A 21,530-nucleotide genomic window follows, 5' to 3' on the forward strand; every position below is an offset into this window, starting at 1 on the left:
CAGCTGTTAGTCAGTTCAAGACCTCATGGTGGTAAAGAAGTGGGGTTTTCAGGTGAGAAATTGTGGAAGGTCCTGGTCCAGACAGAGCCAGTGGAATCTGTTCAGTGAATGAAGCCAAGTGAATGGAAAAGAGACTCCCCTGTCACTGTATTTCTCAGAGTTGGTTCTTAGTGGGATCATACTTTCTCTATAGCAAATAAAATGGCCAACAATTGTTAGTAGAAACAATTAAGCCATTTATTGTGCCTTTTGGAAAATGATGGATGGAGTTTCTTGTACCATCCACACCCCAGCTGCACTCTTTATCAATTCCTCCTTCATGAAAGTTGTGCTATTTGAGCATCTGTTCTGAATCAGTAGATAAACAAACAACTATGGACTTCTTTGTACACATACCCATTGACAGACAGTTCTGCAAAAAGACAGCAATCCACTGACCTAGAGAATTGCACTGTCAGTAGCCTACACCTACTTTTAATCTCCATACCTGATTAAACCAATCAGTTGAAGGTCTCTCTTGAGCTCTCTTTATAAACACCTTTATTTAGATAGTTCACCAGAAGCACAGAAGGTGACATGGTGATGCTGTGCCGCTTTTTGCTCTGGCACCACTCAAATTTTCCTCAGTGACAAATGGAGGGAAATTATATTTATGGAAAAAACGCTTTCCAGATGATAGGGTCAGAGTAGTGGGGGTCTTTGCTGCTCAAAGATCTAAGCAATCTTTTCCCAACTCATAACATCAGCTTTGATTTCTCCTAGGGCTAGCTGGCTGAGGATCAAGGAGCAAAGAGCTTTCTTCTTTCTGTCCTCCACAGCACTTGTAAGCAGGTGAGATCCTCTCTGTGTCTAACTGCCCTCACATCTTCAAGCATAAAGCAAACAAAACCTTTCAGAAAACATTTTAAGGACAGTACCATTTTTTAAAAGCATTACCCTAAGACAATGATGTGGTCTTTCATGGCCCCAAGAGAACAAACTCACACTTTGCAAGAAATAAAAATAACAGTGTTTTGCATGGTGGTCCTCCCTTACCTGCACTCTCTCATGCTGACCAAGAAACAAACATTTCCAGAAAAAGGAATTAGCTGCAATTATTATTTCAGTGCATGAGCAATCAAGGTTAGAATCAAAGCAAACCACCGGTAGTCTCCTAATAATTACAATGAAAATAATGACTCCTTTTCTCATCAATAATTATTGATTTCTAGAAGACTCTGATGTGCAAAAAATGGTGTTCATTATAAGCACTACACAAAGCCAGCCATGTTACAAGCTTCACTGTCTTAACTCTCAGCATGCTCATAAAAACAAAAAAAGCTGAAAAAATTCTCTGTTTCTCATTTAAAATTGCCCAATTTTAATTTTATAGAGAAAAGGAGTGCTTTGGCTATTCCACCTGGTAGGAATATTCTGATGGTTGGAAGCCCCTTTGGGGTAAAATTTTGCTATCAGAATATACAGTATGAGTTACATTCATTTGTAGGATGGCTATGTCTTGGCCCAACATTAGTATGTATATTGCCCTGGAAACTCCAAACATGCTAAAATAATTTGGGTGTTAGTTGATCTAATTCTTTAATCAATTTTCAGCCTCATTACTTCACTTTTACATAGCAATTACCTAATGCCTCAACATCAACTAATGACTAATTTAAAATGTCTGAGGGCTACAAATACTGTAACAAAGCTATATCTGAATCCATAGGTTGCTATGTCAGTAGGGCAACACTCCATGTCAAGAGAGTCAATGTCAACGTCCTCTTTCAAAAAACTAGTCCTGCTGCCCAAGAGGAACTATTTCTCTGCATTCTGCCAAGACAGAGCTAAAGACACATATTTCAGTGAACCTATTTCCATCCAAAGAAGAATGAAAGCTGCTTCATTACAATGCGTTCAACAGAGGTAGCTCACTTTCAGTCTGTACACTCTTCCGGTTCTTAAAATGTCCCCTTGTGTGACTGAATTCCCACTGAACTGAAGGAGAAAGGGGGACCAGACTAGAAAAAAGTATTTAACTTTTTTGAATGACTCCCCTAGATATGTAAAGGATACTCAAAAATACTGAAGCCTTTAAATTAAGACTACTCATCATTCTAAAAGACAAACAAGCTTCAGTGATTTGCTTATTTCTGATTTACTGTCTTTAAAATTAGGTCATTACTTTTAGGAATGCTTTGAAACACACGAATGATAGGACGGAATTTCAGAATGTTCTTAACAGTAATCCATACCACTCCTGGGATAAATTATTTTGCCTTCAACCTTCTGTCTTATCCATTTGGGAATCATATTATTGTCTCCTAAAAAAATAGAGGTACCTGTTTTAATATTCCTGAAATAATGACTTCTACAAAGTCCTTTCAAAGTACTAGCTACCCAGATTGATAACTACTACTTTATCCATGCAGATCAAGCTGGATTTATAATTAATTGCATGTTTGCAAATAATCTTTCAGACTGTTTTATTCATTGTTCCCTGTATGAAAAAAAAAAAAAAAAAAAAAAATGAAAACTGTGCCAGGGAAATTTAGATCAGTAGAATACAGTTTGCCATATTATTTTTTCACCTTGTCCTGTGACAGAGAATGCCCTGCTTCATCAAATCAAGTTATCTATTCTTCTTTTCCACAGTCCACATGTCACAAAATATAATGTATCAGAATGAGAGTGAGAAGCAATAAAAGGGTGATAAGTCACTCCAGAAAGAGAGATATTTCATCTGAATATATTAATTACGTGTGCTAGAAATTTTCTATCAATCAACCATATACCATATCTTATGCACGTTACACTGTTAGACTTTTTACAGAACAGGATAGGCATCAAAAGCCCTTGATGGATATGGATCAAGTGCCCAAACACTGTACATGAGATTGTGAAAAGACTGGTATGAAAAGACTGTTTGTAGTGGCACAAGAGAAAGCAAGCTAGCTATTGCATCTCTGATTCCCATGGCAATTTATTTAAGATGCTAATTCACTGTAGCCACAAATAAAGAAACAAAAGACAGAGCAAGAATGAGCTGATTTAGTGGACTATGTTGAAAAGGCACACTTTAGACAAAGTCACCCTGGGTATAACTCCTGCGACTCCACTTGCAGAATTATGCCAAGGATGAATCTGCCTCTTTGTCCTTAAGGCTTATATGACACAGGAAAATTGTTACCAGCACTGCCAACGGTACCAACCCAGGCACCAGCTAAGAGAGGTGGCCAAGCCGATTTAACAGCTCACTTTTACTAATCGGGTCACCCTGCCCTCTCTCCTCATTGCCATTCCCAGCTATGCAGGCATACCCCCACCCTTACACACATTACAGGAACGGTGTGAAAGCTCACAGACTGTATTTGTCTTGCTGGGTATGTTTTTCAGACAGGTTAATGATCTGACTCATCTCCTTGCCTTGTTAAAAAGCACAAGAGCCAAGGGAGGGAAGCAATAAACACATGTGGCTGGAGGAAGGAGAGGGAAAGAGGTGGAGGCCAGAATCACCACCACCTTTTTCATAATCAGAAAGCCGGCTGTCATCCCCAGAAGCCACTATCTATTCTGTGGTGAGACTCAGAACTACGCCACTCTTAAACACAAGGTCCTAAAAGCTCCTGTAATACCTTGTTGCACTTCCTTGTTGCACTAAAGTATTTTCTTGAAATGTATTTTCCAAAGGAAGGCGAGGCTTTATTTTAATTAAATGCAAGTTTCTGAAAACATAGTAATAATTTGTTTTCTTAGGAAAAAAATTGGACAGGAGACAAATTCTGACAGGCAAAAAAGGAAACATTTTTTTCTGCATCCAAAACCAGAAAATATTTGGGTTATGAATCACCAGAACTTTGCCCACTCCCTAGGTTGCAGGCTCCATGGAGTAACATTTTGATTCTGTCTCCTTTCATATTACCATCCATGCATCTAGCTTCTACCACTTATTCTTTGCTTAGTAAAACTGTTTTTTTCCTTTCCCTTTCTTTGGCCTCAGTGTAGCCTCACTCTGCCCTTTCTTCTCAAAACACAATCCCAGCTGGATGCCCTTTTGGCTATCCTCTGCTCCTCCTCTGGGGCCAACAAGGAACCCCAGCCCCCCTGAGGCTCAGCCTGACCAGTTCTCATCTACCCCTCTGCTGGGAGGAGACATCTCCTGCTTTCCCAGTAGTAGCCACAGACACTGAAGAATGGAGTGGAGCGAGAAGGTTTTTGTCATGTTTTACTGGCCTGGTTTCAATTATAAACTGGGTCACAAGTTATTCCCAGAAAGCACACAAGCTCAAGCAACGAAAGACTTTGGATAGTGACAAAAGAAGTGAAACTCTGTAGATGAATTGTTTCATTTTCCTTTAAAAAAAAAGAAAAACAAATGGCAGAAATGGCAAGGGGAAGAAATCATGTGCAGATGCAGCACATTAACGTATGAGGCTGCAATCAACGGAAACTCGGGCTTAGTCCCAGATCAGACCATGTGCACTTTGAACTTTGAGCTCTTGGACCATTTCCTAATGAGAGAGCTAGCGAAACACTGAGGAACTATTTAACCCTTTGGTGGTGCCTCATGAGGTCTAGCAAATGCCAGAAAAAACCTCTGGAGGCCACATCTGACTACAGGAAATATCCCTGTGCTCCGAATGGCTTAGTGAAACAACTGCTGTCAGCACCTCACTCTTCATGGGTCTCTACACAGAAAGGTCAGGCTCTCAAATACTCCCTCCTGCACTGCTGAACGATTGCTGGATCTCCCCCTTATCTGCCACCGCCCCATGCAGAATCTGCCTCTCTTCAAGGCTTGTCAGATCTCCTTCAGATCTCCTCCAAGCTCATCAGTAATGCCACACCAAGGATCAGATCAAACAGAGATACCCGCCTGGAACTTAATAGTGTAAATAATGCCACATTGCACACAGAGACTTGTTTCTCTGCATCACAGGAGTGGAAAAGCAGCAGGTGATTATAAAATTGTAACTGTACCCAATAATACAAACATTATAGCATGTAGAAAGAAACAAGGGTTATGTAGCTGATGTAGATCAACAGCTGCCATATTATTTCTATCCTATCTGACTATCACTGGTGTTCTAGTTAGATCTGGACTAGTGATTTCACCTTTTATACCCCTCTGTAAAGTGGTAGGATTATGTCTTCGCTATTTCACAGAAGTACTGTGTGGATACATTTAGAGTGCTTTGAAACTCACTGAAGACACTTTGCACATACAAACTGTTACTATTTTCATTATTGATTTGAGAAATACATCCTTTGAAAGTCAATAAACAGGATAACTACTTTGGCAGGAGAAGTTTTGTTTAGAATTTCCTGCCACCTCTAAAGTCACTCATTCCAAACATAACACAAATACACTAATAAAACAAGAGACGCCTCCAAAAACACATGCACTGTGGGTAAAGATTAACTTTGGGGTTAAAGCTACTCTTTGCACGTGCCTTTCATTCGCTGTTTGGGTGTGCTCTACCATACTTGCAGACCACAGGCTTCAATTTCCCATCTCACCTGGCAGCCTGGTAGTCTGAGAGTTTTTGAGCATCTAGGTTTATCTAGACTGCACTGTGACAGCAGGATAGCGAGAAATATCAAAGCTACCTCTAAAATATTATGTGTGCTGCTAAAGTGCTAGAGAACTGAGTCAAGAAGCAAAGTAAATTGGCCTGTCTTGGACACCATGCTGCCATAACTGGGCTTCTATACCCAAGCTGGCTATAAGCTGCTTGGAGCCAAGCTATACTACACTACAGGCATTTTTTATTAAATTCTGTGAATTAATCTAGACACGAGGTTTCAATTCCACTGTTGTTCAGGGGTGGTTCATGCACTTCTAGCGGGATTTTTCAAACAGTGCTAAAACACCCCTTAGCTATGATTAGCTTTAGAGTTCACAAAAACATTTCAGAAGGACAAACATTTTGTCTTTGGAGCAGACCTACATTCAGAGTGTCGGGTACATCCAAAAAGACACCAACAGTACACACCATCTATCCTAATTTCAAATTACAAGATGATTCGTTGCCAAAGAGTATTTTTCTAGATAACAGTATACACATTTCCAGCAGTATCTTTGGAAGAGACAAATTGGTATGAAAAAACACACCATCTCCTTTATTAGGTATGCTTTTGCAATGTGGGCTTCTTCACAAGGAAAAATAAATAGCTTACCCAGTTTCTCACAATTCTCTGTGGGCTGAGATGCTCCTGCTCACACAGAACAACTCGAGAGATATTCAAAAGAACTCTTTTGTGAAGACCTTGCTATCATACAACAAATAGTTATGATTAATTACAAGGCTGCCTTCAAGATAGCAGTGGCTCTTGCTCCTATAATAAACTCTATTCATCTTGAACTCAGCAGTAAATACCCCACTTGCTTCTTTGGCAGAGAACCAAACCACTGCATCAACAAGAGCAAAGGATGCTCAGAAACCATGAGGTATTTGCCCATCACAGGAAAAATGCTCAGATTAGCAATGCAGTGACCTTGGTTCAAAGAAAGCACTTTAGTATGTGCCTTCCTTTTAAGCATATGAGAACTCCCGCTGATTTCACTGCCACATCAATGAGGTCAGCCATGGATTTATCCAGGAACTAAAAGGAATTATCTCCCTTCACACACACACTTACTCTGAATAATGGCCAGAGTGGTCTGTGCCTCATGGTGCAGATGTGGCTTGTCCCTCCCCACTCCCAATGAAGATCAGCAGTTTACCTCTCCTTGAATGAGACTACCCATGCATTTTATGTCATCTGCCTACTCGCTGAATTAGAGTGAGAGGGATAAGAAGAAAAAACGCTATACCCAGTTTATTTCAAAACCCCATTCCTATCCAGCAGCCTGGGGAAAGTGTGCTAGTTACCTAGCACGCAGAAACACTTAAATAATTTAAGCACTTGAAATGGAACTGCAGAGGCACAATACATATAAAAGTCATTCACTTGAATGAACAAATGCTTTTAAAAGATGGTGATGTGTACTTATAGAAGCCCGCAAACAAACGTGATAGTCCAAATTTTCAGTATCATCCTATGACAGGCTAGCAAGAGGGAATTTTGATGAATTCCACATGTTCTCAAGTCAGATTCCTGGTGATTACCCATTCCCCTATAAAAACAGGGCCACGCTAGTTTTCAAGCAAAGCTCTGTTACAGAGGTATTCTAAACAGTAGGAGAGGGAAAGAAGACCTTCATGTCCAAAGACATTACAAGCTTTAGCCATGCAGGAGAACCCAATTAAAATATAGAAGTCCCCTGATCCACATAGCATACAGCTAAAGCTGCCATGTAATCAGAACCAACCCACCCCCATGTCTGGATTTAATTATGTCATGCCATTTTATAGCAGCCTAAGAAAACTGAACGGGGGGGTAAAGGAGCTGGGGTGTCAAACTAATCCCAGAGTAATTCTTCAGTCAATCACACATATAAGAACCTAGGTAAAAATGGAAAACAGACAATATCAGGGGATTGAGCATAAAAAGGTTCTTATAAAAGGCAAGAACAACAAACAAGTCCATAGACAAATGGCTCACAGCAGAGTGAAAGCACCAATGCTATCACAAATTTCTGTGTGGTCTATAAAATTCAAGCAAACTTACTAAACTCATGTGTACTGAAAGAATGGAGTTCTGTTCAATATGCTTTCACTGATTTGAATGGAATGTTAAAATGCTTCAGAAATATATATTTTGTTATGAGTTCTGCACATATTTGAAACAAACTCTCCATAAGAAAATACTTGTATGAGATTTTATGTTTATATAGCAACTGTAAGTTATGGAGAAAAATCTACATAGGAACATACTTGTAATTAATATGGAAGTACAAAGGGCATGACTGAGAATTGAACATGACATTTAATTTTTAGATCAATGTGAGTCTAAAATCAACTAAATTATACCTTCTTATTTGCAAACAAAAATGTCTAGATAGATTTCTTGCAAATGTTAACTAGGGGAAGCAACTTAAAGTCTTTTGAAATATTACCTAGCAAGCAAACTTTGGGAAATTGTATATTCTATCTCAAACAAATAAGGTAAGAAAAATGTACATGAAATAGCAATACTAATGCTATCTAAATTAGTAAAGGTGGTCTGAAGATATGCAGAATGAAATAAAATTAAGATCTCTATAACTTTGATCCAGCATCACTATGATATTGTAAAGTAATATAAAATCAGTACCATCCCAGTCCACTTTTTGTTCTGTTTTTTTTTTTACTGCCATTTAAAAAAACCAAAAACCAAAACTTTCAGCATTCAGTTGTCTTATTGCTCTAAAAGCAATGAATATGCTGCCTCATTCCTTTAGCAAGGACCCCCTGGTTTCTGTTAAAACAGTCACAGCTGCTTGACTGCAGCCCAGTGCTCTGTCAGGGCCTTTGTGTAGACCCTGCCTATGACATGGATTAAATTATAGCTTGCACACTGTGATTCTATTTGCATGCAAGGACCAAAATCTGTTGTGAGGCAATATTGCACAGTACCCACTGTCTGGATGAACAGCAGGCCTTGAAAATTTCTGTGCATTCGCTTGTGCTTTTTTGCATGCTTGTCAAGATCAGCCATGTGGCCTGTTTTGAGACTTCTTGCTTTGAAAGGATTGTTGTTTGCTCTTGGTTGCTTTCTGACTCAAGCTGAAAGAGACCTCACAGGAGGCGGCAATGACAATTGCAATACAATTGCTAAAATTAAGTAATTGGTTGGATTTATGCAGTTGTTTTAAAGCTATATTTCTTGGTCATTTTAGGACAGATTAAAGACAACAAAAAGCAGAAATCAGCCAGAAAGGAAGTTTATCATGCAGTCAGTCCCACTGGTGTCCCTAGATATGACGATGCCTAAAACAAAACACATATAAACTCCTTGATATTCCAGAGGATTCAAGAGCAGTAATATGCACAGTTCAGAATAACAGGACACAGGCATTCTGTAAAGGAAATATTCTGCAGACTCAATAATCTGTTTCACTCCTGAATAAGGGAAAGAGTTAAATTTTCCCAGTAGCATTTAAAAAAAAAATTAAACTGAAGATGTATGGACCAATCTTTTTGCCTTTCACTTCCTTCCTTATCCACAGTAATCTCAGCCTCTACAGCAAGTTCCAGTATCACTTTTTAGAAGGGGAAGAACCCACAGAGATATTTAATATCACCAACAGAATTAAATACCTTTCAGATTTTTTTCTAAGAAATCGTATTACAGCTACTGAGGAACCTCCTTGCTACACAGAGGTACTGAATGCCATAATGTCTGCCCAAAGCAGCATTTTGTTGTCCATCATACATTTTTAGTGCATTTTAATAACATCATCTTTCAGCATGGTAATTTCATATTTTTCCATTAAGTGACCTTGCTTTCAGAAATAGACTGACAATCTTTAGTAACTGGGGCAAAATTTTTCGTGCTAGATTTTTGCCTTCTTAAAAAGCATTCGGCCAAAATCATTGAGTTATTTCTGAGAACAAGGCTATAGAAAAATCAGACTGTTCTTCATGATAAATATTCTGGTGCCTTCACTTGAGAACCATTAAAATCCTCTATTTTGCAGTAGGAGCCTGAGCACTAAACAATAGGGAGAGGCTTTACGCCACAGAATGTCTTTTTTAAAACCACATTAATATGTACACTAACGTTCACTGTGCCCTGAAGCATAGTCATTTGAGAGATGAATTTTTGATGTGATATAGGCAGCTTACTTTCTGTTCTTTCATAGTGTTTGTGTACCATATCACTGATACTCTAATTTACTTTTTTTTTATGTTGAGGATGTACTGATATAAGTATATTTATAGGTCATTAGGTCCAACACCTCTGCTCAAGGAGGGCCACCTACAGCAAGTTGCCTAGGTCCACATTCTGTCAGGTTTTGAATATCTCCAAGGAGGGAGACTCCACAACCTCTCTGGGCAAACTCTGCCAGTGCTCAGTCACTCTCATAGTGGAAAAATGTTCCCACATGTTCAAACAGCACCAGTTTGTGCCCATTTCCTCTTGTCCTGTCACTGAGCACTAGTGAAAAAAAAGCTTAGCTCCATCCTCTTTACACCCTCCCTTCAGGTATTTGCACATGTTGATGAGATCCTGTCTAAGCCTTCTCTTCTCCAAGCTGAAATGTCAGCTCTCTCAGCCTTTCCTCACAGGAGAGAGGTCCCATCCCTTCATCATCTTCATGGCCCTTTGCTGGACTTTCTCCACTATGTCCATCTCTCTCATATACTGGGGAGCTCAATACTGGACACAGCACTCCAGATGTGGCCTCACCAGTGCTGAGCAGAAGGGAAGGCTCACCTCCCTCAGTCTGCTGGGAACACCTCTCCTAATGCAGCTCAGGGTACCATTAGCCTTCTTTGCTGCAAGGGTACTAATATTTGAAGAAAGCCCACTTTGGGATGCTAACTTTTGACATTGATTAACCACTTGTGTCCCTATTGCAAAATCAGGTAATGGGTAAAATCCCAACTGTTTTTCTTTTCCATTTACAAACCACTATAGCATCTATATTTTATAAGAGTAACACACACTTGGATTTGGACATAAATTTTTTGGTCAAAGAGAATGGAACAAACCTCTAGAAGGGATTAGTCAAGATGAAACAATGCACACATTTCTTTTGTGAAAAGTCCTTTCCTTTCCATTCATAAAATTGATTTCTCCCCTCCTATGTAGCAAGCTTCAATCAATGATTACAAAGAGAAGACTGATGTAAAGAGATAAAAATAGAAACCACATTCAGGAAGAAAAAAAAAAAAAGCAACCTTGTAAAGTACTCTAGAGATATCAGTACTGCAATCAAATTTACATAAAAGGTTGCTACAGAGATGGCCTTAATTGTAAACCTTGCAGCAGAGGATGATATTAAACAAGACACATCGAACCCAGTTCAACAAAGAGGTCAGATTAAATTCACAAGACACTGAAGGAAACTTCAGTGAAGGTAAGTATTCCCATGGGCAGATCTCTTAGAAGACAGTACCTTTACATATTGGCCTACAAAAATTCCCCAACATGAAATACTACTTTTTTTTTTATTGCATATTGTACTAACACTATTTCCTCACAATCAGGGGTGTTCTTTCCTTATTTACAGCTGTTAGTCAGTTCAAGACCTCATGGTGGTAAAGAAGTGGGGTTTTCAGGTGAGAAATTGTGGAAGGTCCTGGTCCAGACAGAGCCAGTGGAATCTGTTCAGTGAATGAAGCCAAGTGAATGGAAAAGAGACTCCCCTGTCACTGTATTTCTCAGAGTTGGTTCTTAGTGGGATCATACTTTCTCTATAGCAAATAAAATGGCCAACAATTGTTAGTAGAAACAATTAAGCCATTTATTGTGCCTTTTGGAAAATGATGGATGGAGTTTCTTGTACCATCCACACCCCAGCTGCACTCTTTATCAATTCCTCCTTCATGAAAGTTGTGCTATTTGAGCATCTGTTCTGAATCAGTAGATAAACAAACAACTATGGACTTCTTTGTACACATACCCATTGACAGACAGTTCTGCAAAAAGACAGCAATCCACTGACCTAGAGAATTGCACTGTCAGTAGCCTACACCTACTTTTAATCTCCATACCTGATTAAACCAATCAGTTGAAGGTCTCTCTTGAGCTCTCTTTATAAACACCTTTATTTAGATAGTTCACCAGAAGCACAGAAGGTGACATGGTGATGCTGTGCCGCTTTTTGCTCTGGCACCACTCAAATTTTCCTCAGTGACAAATGGAGGGAAATTATATTTATGGAAAAAACGCTTTCCAGATGATAGGGTCAGAGTAGTGGGGGTCTTTGCTGCTCAAAGATCTAAGCAATCTTTTCCCAACTCATAACATCAGCTTTGATTTCTCCTAGGGCTAGCTGGCTGAGGATCAAGGAGCAAAGAGCTTTCTTCTTTCTGTCCTCCACAGCACTTGTAAGCAGGTGAGATCCTCTCTGTGTCTAACTGCCCTCACATCTTCAAGCATAAAGCAAACAAAACCTTTCAGAAAACATTTTAAGGACAGTACCATTTTTTAAAAGCATTACCCTAAGACAATGATGTGGTCTTTCATGGCCCCAAGAGAACAAACTCACACTTTGCAAGAAATAAAAATAACAGTGTTTTGCATGGTGGTCCTCCCTTACCTGCACTCTCTCATGCTGACCAAGAAACAAACATTTCCAGAAAAAGGAATTAGCTGCAATTATTATTTCAGTGCATGAGCAATCAAGGTTAGAATCAAAGCAAACCACCGGTAGTCTCCTAATAATTACAATGAAAATAATGACTCCTTTTCTCATCAATAATTATTGATTTCTAGAAGACTCTGATGTGCAAAAAATGGTGTTCATTATAAGCACTACACAAAGCCAGCCATGTTACAAGCTTCACTGTCTTAACTCTCAGCATGCTCATAAAAACAAAAAAAGCTGAAAAAATTCTCTGTTTCTCATTTAAAATTGCCCAATTTTAATTTTATAGAGAAAAGGAGTGCTTTGGCTATTCCACCTGGTAGGAATATTCTGATGGTTGGAAGCCCCTTTGGGGTAAAATTTTGCTATCAGAATATACAGTATGAGTTACATTCATTTGTAGGATGGCTATGTCTTGGCCCAACATTAGTATGTATATTGCCCTGGAAACTCCAAACATGCTAAAATAATTTGGGTGTTAGTTGATCTAATTCTTTAATCAATTTTCAGCCTCATTACTTCACTTTTACATAGCAATTACCTAATGCCTCAACATCAACTAATGACTAATTTAAAATGTCTGAGGGCTACAAATACTGTAACAAAGCTATATCTGAATCCATAGGTTGCTATGTCAGTAGGGCAACACTCCATGTCAAGAGAGTCAATGTCAACGTCCTCTTTCAAAAAACTAGTCCTGCTGCCCAAGAGGAACTATTTCTCTGCATTCTGCCAAGACAGAGCTAAAGACACATATTTCAGTGAACCTATTTCCATCCAAAGAAGAATGAAAGCTGCTTCATTACAATGCGTTCAACAGAGGTAGCTCACTTTCAGTCTGTACACTCTTCCGGTTCTTAAAATGTCCCCTTGTGTGACTGAATTCCCACTGAACTGAAGGAGAAAGGGGGACCAGACTAGAAAAAAGTATTTAACTTTTTTGAATGACTCCCCTAGATATGTAAAGGATACTCAAAAATACTGAAGCCTTTAAATTAAGACTACTCATCATTCTAAAAGACAAACAAGCTTCAGTGATTTGCTTATTTCTGATTTACTGTCTTTAAAATTAGGTCATTACTTTTAGGAATGCTTTGAAACACACGAATGATAGGACGGAATTTCAGAATGTTCTTAACAGTAATCCATACCACTCCTGGGATAAATTATTTTGCCTTCAACCTTCTGTCTTATCCATTTGGGAATCATATTATTGTCTCCTAAAAAAATAGAGGTACCTGTTTTAATATTCCTGAAATAATGACTTCTACAAAGTCCTTTCAAAGTACTAGCTACCCAGATTGATAACTACTACTTTATCCATGCAGATCAAGCTGGATTTATAATTAATTGCATGTTTGCAAATAATCTTTCAGACTGTTTTATTCATTGTTCCCTGTATGAAAAAAAAAAAAAAAAAAAAAAAAAAAACATGTGCCAGGGAAATTTAGATCAGTAGAATACAGTTTGCCATATTAGAATTCAGTCACAAATCAGCTCCAGAAATACTGCTCTAGCAAAGAAAAAAAGCCGCATGCTGTTCATAACAATAAGTGGTTAGGGCTTCACTTATACACTTCCCCCGAAAGAAATGGTCTTCTAATTAAACAATTGTTCACAGAAATCACATCCCAAGAACTGAAGGAAAAGAAATGGAAAACTCATCATTGTTCCTTTTTATATTTTAGTACTATGAACTGAAATGCAGTTTATCACAAAACTAGATTTTTCTCCAGTTCAGCCTGCTGTTTATAGTTAAAGAAAATTACATATTAACATTAAGCTGTGAATCCAGTTTTAAAGTCTTCTTCTGATGTCAAAAGGCCCTTCATACTCTTCAGATGAGCCTTATTATTTCCCTTGTAAAAAAAAAAAAAAAAAAAAAAAAAAGACATTTGACGAGTACAATAGCCCTTCATGTTTGGCAGCTTGCATTTGTTTAGATTCTTTCAACTGCTTTATGGAAGGGACAACAGTGCCACTGTCAGAATATATTTAAATTTTGGCTGACACCAATGCCCACTGTTAGTTTTTAATGTCACCATGCTTATATAAGTTGCAGTGTCAATGCAAAAAGGATACTATCACAAATTACAGTTTCAAACTGAAATTTAAAAGGTAAATTTAAGGTATTGTATCTTTCCAACTTCAATTTGGCCCTCTGGGATCCTTTTTTATTTCTGCATATACAAGTACATTTATGCCCTCATAATAAAAATGGCACTTAGAAACCGTAGTGGTTTGTGCAGTATAAATTTCCAGAAAGAATAGTTATGCAGTTTTGCTCGGTTATGTCAGTTACATTGCTCAGTTAAGTTATAGCTTGTATTGACATGCTATATCCTTGCCTCATGAAGGATGATCTGAGGAGTGTACAAACAGAAGAAATGAAATATATTCAGAACAGAACAGTGTATTATAATATGGCTTTGTAAACTAGAGCGTTCTACTGACTGATTTCAGATAGCAGATTCAGTCCTAGTTTACAGGTATAAAAAGTACTGCATACCTCATACCACACCATTCAAACAAAAGGTAGCAGAAAAGATGATGTTAGCAGATGTGTGATGTCTCCTAAAATCTACTTGTAAGATGGGTAAGGAGCAAAGATACGGGAAAAATTGGTCTTACGGAAAATACAGTTGAAGATTCTCATCCCACATTATGATCCTCATTTTTCACCTCCCTGAATCATAGTATATGGTCCACGATGAGTCAACTACTTTCTGAGTGTCACGTGTCATGCTGTTGTTATTTCATGTCAACAATTAACATTGAAATTTAGATCCTGTAAATAACCGCAGGTAAACACGCTTCATTAAACTTCATATTATTACCTTAGGAATTAAGTTTATCATAAGCCATATTAACTTAGTAATTCCCTACATTAATAATAAAACAGTGTCTTAATGATTTTAAGGGGAATCTTCATCGGTGGCTCACAACTATTTTGTAATTATAGTCATGTTTTGGTCAGTTGAATTAATTTCAATTATACTTCATGAACTTAATAGCTGAACATTAACAGCCTAAGGGAGATACTCCAAGCGAATCAGTAAGACAGCTCTGAAATAAGGTCACAGTAAGTGTATGTCATTTTCTTATTTTAATTACATGCCATTTCAAGCCCATGTCTAGGCAGATTCTGGTATCCTTATGACTAATTCAGTTATTACATACTCCTGACATCTGTATTCCAAATTCAGATAAAAAGCCAAACAAGAAAGGTGGTAAATGTATGAAAAGGTTTTTTTGCTTTATTTTAAAAATAGCTTATAAGTAATCTGGGGCCAAGGATTACCTAGTTCAGTGACCTTCCAATAGAAGTGTTCCTAAATGCTACAGAAACAGTAAAGAGTAATAATAGCATAATATGTAGAACAAATAATAATGCCCTTGATGCGAGTCAGAATTTAGTATGAGGTGTAATGACTGATGTTTAATGAACTGATCTGACACTGCAAAGGTTCTTAGGAAACAACCAAGCCCTATATAATTGTATTTAAAAGAAATTACAGCTGCTGATAAATATATTCAGTTATTTTCCTCAGATTTTTTCTTCATGCGAAGCCCATAGAAAATAACAGCATCCCTATTTTATATTTAACATTTTCAGGGATGATTAAATAGATTGTGCCTACATGTGGTTTGTTGTCTGAAGATCAAAAATCCACAACTCAGCCTAGGCATCTGCGTTGTGATAAGTTATGTTAATTGATACCTCAGTTCCTCAGTTACCTTTTTATTCCTCAACTAGATGAGTATAATTTTTTTCTTCCAAACAGATTTTTAAGTTGTATTAAGTCTCAAATCACACAAATGTTTGTGAAAAAGCAGACAGAAATTTGAATACAGGAGGAAGGAAGGAAAAAGTATTAATTTCTGTAAAGTGTTTATGGGAATTTGTCCTTACCTACCTCACTTGCTTCATAATTCTTCTTGTGGGGAATTGGGAGAAAGGAGGAGTGATCACGGAATACTGACTGGAAAGAAAAGACCAACATGGAGACTTAGTGTTTCCTATGACTACAGAAGAGAGAAGGGAGTCAGGGAATGCAATGTTCCCAGTTTTAAAGGGCAGGGTAGGCAGGTCACTCTAGTAGTAAAGTGAACAGTAAAACACAGTTATAAAAAGTTGCTTGCCTGTAGTAAGAGAGAGAACTTGGACTGACACAGAACTATCATCTTGAAAGGGAAGAAAAAAAAAGGAAAGAAATATTGGAAAGGACTATATTCCTTCTCAACACATTAAATCTGGCCATTGACTGCTTTGCAGCGGTTACCTGTGTTGGCAGCTCACCCTATGTTTTGCATGGAGAATACCGAGAATTCTCTTGAATTGTGGCCAGTTGCAAACTGGCCAGACCAGACTGGTCTGGTGCAGTCACTGGTGCACTCTTTCTTATTCTCCAAGTGAGGTCAACCACAAGGTGAACAGGTTAGTTCCCCGTTCAACCATACACACTGCTTGGCCTTCCTACAGGCCAAGGTAATTATCAGGCAGTTTCACACCTCCCAAAAATATTTATGCAGCAGGGGAAAGCCAACAAGGCAGGCAATCACTGTCACTGATCTGTTTACCATGGGGTAAAGGTATCTGAGAAGCTGACACACCAGTGAGCATGGGAACGCTCACACCTCAATGCCTTCAAAGAAAGTTACAAAGCATTGATGCATGTAATAGCAAATGAGGTTTCAGCTCAGGGCTGCAGCATCAAGAACTGCAGGGGATTGTTTAATATTCAGTGAGCATAAGCCTAAAAAGTCAGTGCACACACTATCAGAATTTCAGCATCCTGCTGCGCATCAATGAATTTTGCTTGGGCTTCATCCGGATCCATTTATATTGTGAATAAGAGATTTGGGGGGAAAACTGGTATATGATGCAAAGTGCAAAAGAAAAGGCAAAAAGCTCCTTTTCTAGGCATCTGTCAGGAAGATCCCTGAGAAGATTTTAAATAAAACACCTCTGAAATTTTCCATCCATGTCCCAAGTCTTCCCAGAACAACTTCTGAAATTATTCAGGACACATGAATAATTTCTCTACATTTCAGAGATTTAGGGCAGGGGCTTTCAATGTTTAATCCAGTCAAGCAGTGGATTAACTGCCTTCAGCTGAAAGCCTGCCAGCTGACAACCTTTCCCTGTGCACATGGCATTTGATGTCTGCCATTTTAATATTTTGACATTTTTGTGAGAGACATTGTCCTGAAAGGTCACCACTTGTCTCAGCAGTTGGCTGGCTGCCACTCAGGCTTGGGAAGCTTAGCTCCACAGCTGTCATCAAAAATGACCATTTTCACAGCTAGATTTCAGGGAAGCTATGATTTTCTGACTGTATATGAGGGAAAAAGGAGACATGAGGAAGGAAAGAGTAACTCCAAAAATCACCTTTCACTCGCTACAATGAAAACAGGCATTTCTATGTATACAATTGTGAGATGGGGCTGAAGTATTGCAAAAGCACCTTATAAACACCACATTGACCACACTGACCTGTGGTATAGCAGCATTATCAAGGGGGTTATACCATGAATATGTTTAACCCTCTACGTGCAGCAAACAACACAACATATATACTCTATTCTTAGTCACTTAATGGCAGTCACCTGTTAACTGCGAAAATGACATTTTTCACATGGCTCATAAGAAGCTTACGCTACCACAACAGCCCCTAAGAAATAACAAAACCTGTAAATAAAGCAAGAAATGTGATGTGGCAACAAACAAGCCAGCTCAGCCCGCATTTCTTGTGCAATTAGCTGACATTTATACTCGGTACTGATCACAGGCTGTTTTCAATAAACAGATTTCATTCACACCACAATAAGAATTCACTAGCTGTAAACTCAATAGGACAACGGCACTACAGAAGCTTTGAATTAGAAAGAAGGCTAAAAACCAAGATGCTGTTTCTTCAGTGCTATGAGACCAAAAATCACTAACAAATACCAATTCCCTTCTTTACAGTATCACCGCAACACTGAGAAACCTTCAACTCCACTGCTTCCCAACCACCTTACTATCCTCTTTCACGCCACATAGCAGATAAAGATCGTCTTCATGTACAGACAGAGTGAGATTGGTGAAAAACATGCATTGCTCACCGTGTTATGTTCATTGTTCTTATCAGGTCAGATGCAGACTTACTGGTGCCCCTTATGATGATGACTATTTGTTTGCGCTTCTAATAATAAGGTACTGTCAAGTTTCTTAATGAGAAGTCCAGGTCTGCATTTACGGATTTTTAAAGAAAAGATTCCAGGTGAAAAATACCACGGCAGAATTCTCTCCTGTGCGTTCACAAGCTGTCTATTACTGCTCAAGTATCTTCCTCGCTGTACGTCCAATGTTATATAATCTAAGCAGAAAACCATCTCTCTAAAAGTCCCTCCTGCATTTGCTTGGCTTCTCCCCTTATAAAGTGGAAAGCAGACATCCCAAAAATCAACAAACACAACTGCAAACTATTTGTTCCAGAACGCTTTCATGCATCCCTTTCCCTCAGTAGCTCTTCCACTGAAAGCCAGAACAACACTGCAGAGAAACCTTCCCTGTCAGGATGTTTTGAGCTTTCATCTCTCTGCCTTTTCAGGCAGAACACTGAGGTAGAAACCCTAATTAGCAATCTGAAAGCAGCACACAGGCAAAGAATACTTACATTTGCAACTGTATTTGTGATATTTGCCCACTGATCCAGCGACTGGTGATTACAAAGAAGAGAAAGAGCTTTTTAGGCTGCCTTTCAAGCCTCGCAGCAGTGAAAAGAAGGCTGTTATCTGAAAGCTACTCATTTTCTATATGCTGTGCTCTACTTGCTTCCCATGTGCATACAACACAGCTGCCAGATTTAATAACCATGTCAGCCTGCTTTCCCCATAAAGCAGCAGAGAGATGACAGGATGAAGATGAAGTAGCCAGCACGTTAATCTGTAGTTATGGCTGCACTAAGCCTTGAATTAATGTCACGGTTTTATTGCCCTTGAAGAAAAAAATAAAACAAATCAACGCTATTTGTGAAAAGATGTGGAAAAATATTTCACAAATGTTAGCCCATACTTGCCTCAATGACACTAAAGTACATTAAAGAAATTTCTCTTTTTTTCCTCAGTTAACAAATCCTCAGACTTGAGTTAATACCTTTTGCTACATCCTGATCTTTCAGCATCCATTTTTCCTAGCAGTGCAAGCTTGTACCCCAAAAGAATAAAACCATTAATTAACAAATTAGTCGAGCTTCACTCCTCTCCAGTTCCTCTCTGGAAGGAAAAATTTCCATACCTGTCTGTTTTTGCTGACTTCTTTCAGGAAAAAAAAGTGAATAAAAAAGGGAGAAAATTCTCATTTACCATTTAAATTCTGCCACACGCAGTGGTTCCTAGAGCACTGGATTTTAGTATCTGATGCGGTCAGTTCACTGCCAAGTGCGGAGCATTGCCGTGCTTCCAGCTGCAAAACCAGTTCCATGTGAGGGAAGGGTGGGCAGAGTTTACAGGAAAAGAGAAGGTGCCAGTCATGCAATCAAAAACAACGAACTAAAAATGAACGCAAAAATGTTCAGTTGTATTTGCAACAGTGTGGGGATGCCACAGGGATCATATGACATCTGTGTGCACGTCTTTTTCTCTCTCCTCTCTCTCATTTATATTCCCTTCACTTCCCTTGGAGGCACCTGTCTCAGCGGGGAGTGGTTTCTGTGGAAACTACGGACAGTCGGTTTTCCCCTCAGAGAAACTGTTACTATGGCAACCTTACATAATGTATATGGCCTAGATTCTTTTTAAAAATAATCTATCGCTGAAATTCTCATTATAAAATTAGAGCTGATCTGTCCGGGGGGCAAGAAATACAGTTATTTAAAAATTCCATTAGAAATGTAGGGTAAAAACCCCCAAATGATATTACAGATTAAATGAGAGTGTGGGGGCACTGCCATTGCATCACTCACAAAGACATAATAATTTGTAAAGTCCAGTAAACAAGGTCTATTATTTAGCATTTGTGGGAAGCAAGGAGGAAGAGAAGCACTTACTTGACATTATGGCTCAATGTAGCAATCAATACTGCATCTTATAGAGTGGAGCTTTTCCTGTGTGTTTATTCTTCCAGCAACCAGGATCTCACTTAATCATGTAAGCCCAAACAACACTTACATCCACTCCATTCAAAACCGAAATATCGACATTAAAGTCACTCACTCTACCTTATGAAATCGTCCTACGTTAAAACTCGAGGAAGTGCCTGGAAGGAGCTGTATGAGTCAGTGAGGCGCAGCGTGCAGCGGAGCAGAATCAGAAAAGGCACGCTGCTGTTGATATGACTTTCCTCTCAGCTCAGAGGAAACAAACCTCCCCACGGCTGAGCCGGGCTGGGCAGGTCTGTCAGGTTGTATTGGGGAGACTGGGAGGTTAGGGCCCTGGTAATGGGGCTGGGCAGGGTGAGGGGGCTTTGCCTTCTAAGTCAGCAGCTGAAAACGTGCCTGGGTTGGGAATGACGTGGAGTGGTAGTCACATCACACGTGTTTTGTGACCCCTGTGAAATGGGTAAGTAGATGACTCCCCTCCCCCCCTGATCTGCAGCCACCCTGGCAGATAACCCTTTTATCAGTATTCTAAACCAAAAGTTAAATGGTGCAGAAGGCAAAGCTACCTGTTTACCTCTACACAAAATTTGTGACTTCAGTTTGAAAAATATCATTGGGGAAACTTTAGTTACCGGCCTCCGAGGTATATCTGTGTTGTGACTCAGTGGATAGAGATCTCTCCTGACCTGTTGATCTAGCAACTTTTTAATTAGCATGAACTACATGAATATGCATGGAGACTCATTTTCTTCTCTACTATCCAGAAGATGAAGACGAGCGAGCACCCTGCCTACAGATCATTTCCCCAAAACTTATGCAAGGTCCTCCTACACTCCACTGTGCAAGGGGGCTCTCCAGGTAGGACAAAGCAAGCAGGAAGCATTGCTTCAAACCCCACAGCAACTATGTTCCTTTCTCATGTAGTGGAGACACTTTAACAAAGGAGACTGATGCTGCCTGAAGGTGAGGTGGCATTTGGGATGTTGCTTCTCTGAGCAGGTCAAGCGCCAAGAACCAGGGTTTCACAAAAACAATGCTGGTGCTGCAACTGATGGGACATTCTCGAATACAAAACGCCCCAAAGGGGTTTTCCTGTACTAGGAAAAGTTCCACTTTTAAATGAAAGAAGAAAACCGCCCCCATGAATTGCACTGAATACCCAAACTGACCTATACAGGAGCAGTGTTTTGTCAGAGGTTGTGCACACACACACCTTTTTGTCTGTGAAACTCAAGTGTTACATGAAGATGTGAAAGCACATTATTGCTCTTTTACACAGAAAA

At 39.1% G+C, this 21,530-nt stretch overlaps 1 protein-coding gene across 8 annotated transcripts in view; it reads right to left on the reverse strand.

The window, feature by feature from the left end:
- Positions 1-20,385, reverse strand: part of TRIM2 (tripartite motif containing 2) — a 104,528-nt gene extending 84,143 nt beyond the window's left edge. For 2 of the 8 annotated variants that reach the window (XM_014944815.1, XM_014944755.1), the window contains exon 1: positions 19,514-19,733. The gene's annotated coding sequence lies outside the window, so the exon portion shown is untranslated. Of the gene's footprint in view, positions 1-16,080; positions 16,100-18,271; positions 18,637-18,825; positions 18,848-19,513; positions 19,734-20,367 lie in introns of those variants that run through there. The other 6 variants (XM_014944798.1, XM_014944789.1, XM_014944843.1 and 3 more) reach the window with 5 other exon arrangements.
- Between the last annotated feature and the right edge of the window lie 1,145 nt (positions 20,386-21,530).

This window comes from Calidris pugnax, unplaced genomic scaffold (assembly GCF_001431845.1).
Source record: "Calidris pugnax isolate Ruff unplaced genomic scaffold, ASM143184v1 scaffold15, whole genome shotgun sequence".
Lineage (NCBI taxonomy): Eukaryota > Metazoa > Chordata > Aves > Charadriiformes > Scolopacidae > Calidris > Calidris pugnax.